Source organism: Atractosteus spatula, chromosome 23 (assembly GCF_055471065.1).
Source record: "Atractosteus spatula isolate fAtrSpa1 chromosome 23, fAtrSpa1.hap1, whole genome shotgun sequence".
Classification (NCBI taxonomy): Eukaryota; Metazoa; Chordata; class Actinopteri; order Semionotiformes; family Lepisosteidae; genus Atractosteus; species Atractosteus spatula.
Window position 1 is genome coordinate 13,968,277 of NC_142728.1, and position 1,860 is coordinate 13,970,136.

Here is a 1,860-nt window from a genome sequence, read left to right on the forward strand (position 1 = left end):
TGTCGTGTCTGCGAATCACCTTTACGTAACGGAGCATCTTCTGAGCTCTTATTGATAGCCGCGTCTATTTTTATGATTGTGTTCTGTGTTTTTTTTAGCTCACGCCTGGAAAAGGATTCTCGCTTTTACGTTTATAGAAAATGCATACAGTACGAAGGCAGCAGACAGAAAAACGCACAGTATAGTGCTCACACCTAATATGTTAGAAGGATCTGGCTCATCAGAAAGGTTGCGCATGCCCGAGGTTAGATGGTTGGATTCATGAATCTGATTTATGTTACATTTTCTATAGGCTTACAACCTTAACCAATCACTGCGCAATGAAAGCCTACGTGCCTTGAACTTACTAGCAGGGATGCGTTTGCGAAAGCTTTTTTTTTTTGTCTTCCGGTCTTGTGTTGGTCCTTATATAACGGTGCTTTGGGAGAGCTATTCGAGAGAGAGGAAAAAAAAATGTCATCAATAGATGCGGGTTTTAAAACAGTGTTGTGGATTTATCACCAGGATGTAGGTGCGGCGTTTGAAACAGGCGTCTCACTGAGATTTGTCGAATGTGCATTGCACAGTGCGAAAATAAAAAACTTTCAATATGAGGGTTAAATAGTATACACCTGGTGACAAAGATATTCAAACAATTTGAGCTTCTGATTTATAGCTCTCAAGGGCTGTTTGAGAAATGCACCACCGATAAGCATTAATTGGCTGTCGAGAGAGCGCGTTAATGGCGGCCCGTTTTGCCTGTTTTTATTTATTAAGAGTTCAAACGGAACACTCTGTACCTGCCGCCCACCTTAGAGAATTCATTAGGACCACCTACGGGACCCCAGACAGGAGGGCGTAGTGGCGGAACTGACGTCCAGCCTCCGGATCTGCCTGCAGACAAGCGGTCGGCGGTCACACCAGGCCTGTCATTGCAAGGGACTGGATAAGAACTGGCTAGTAACAGTAATAATCCTAATGATAATTAAACACGCGGGGGGGAGGGGGGATTGGTAAGGAAGGACTATTCTCCCAGCCCGTGGACTGGCCCCGAATACTTCTCTTACAGAACTGTAACATGTGTGACTTATCAGTCTTGTCTGTCCTATAGCGCCCTTCGAAACCGTTTCCATAGAGGGCTGTTCCAGATGAGTTCTGCAGTAAACAACACAAAAACAGCTGAGCGTGTGGGCACGTATTACAGCAGCGTTTACAGTAAAGCTGAAGTATCCCCGAAATGTTTTGAAAAGCATGTTATAGCCCGACTAGATCGTTCCTTCTTTAAGTTCCATAGCGGTATCGATTAATCATCGACAATTAGTTGTTACATATTAATTAAACGTGAGGTGGGGAGGGAAACGAATTTGAGAGAGCCACGACACGTTTGTTTTCGTTTGGGAAAATCCCAGCAACCGGCTGGAGGAGACAGAAGAACACTTTGATTTGTAGTACTATATTAGTAAACCGCTTTTATTCGAATGATGCGATCGAATGGTCTTATTGGTTATTGGTTGCATTCCTCTTAATTCGAAATTAATTACCAAAGAGGTATTGAACCGGGAAAAAAAAACATTCTAGAAATAGCACTCGCATCCAAGGTTGCGAAATGTATTTGTGTTGGTGTGAACTCTGTCTAAATCGGAAGCCTTTTAACTTTTGTTGTTGTTTTTTTAATACCACACAGAAATCGCCATTAGCTCGACAGTCATTTTATCTAGCTTTAAGAATCCTTTCTTTTCTTAATTCGATAGATTTATCGTTTGTTGGTGGTCCTAAGCGGAATAGGAAAAAACATATTTATGACTCCAGGAGCAAAATTAAGCAGCGTCATTATATTATCCTAACGATAACGACATTATATTTACCCTGTAGCCAAATAAA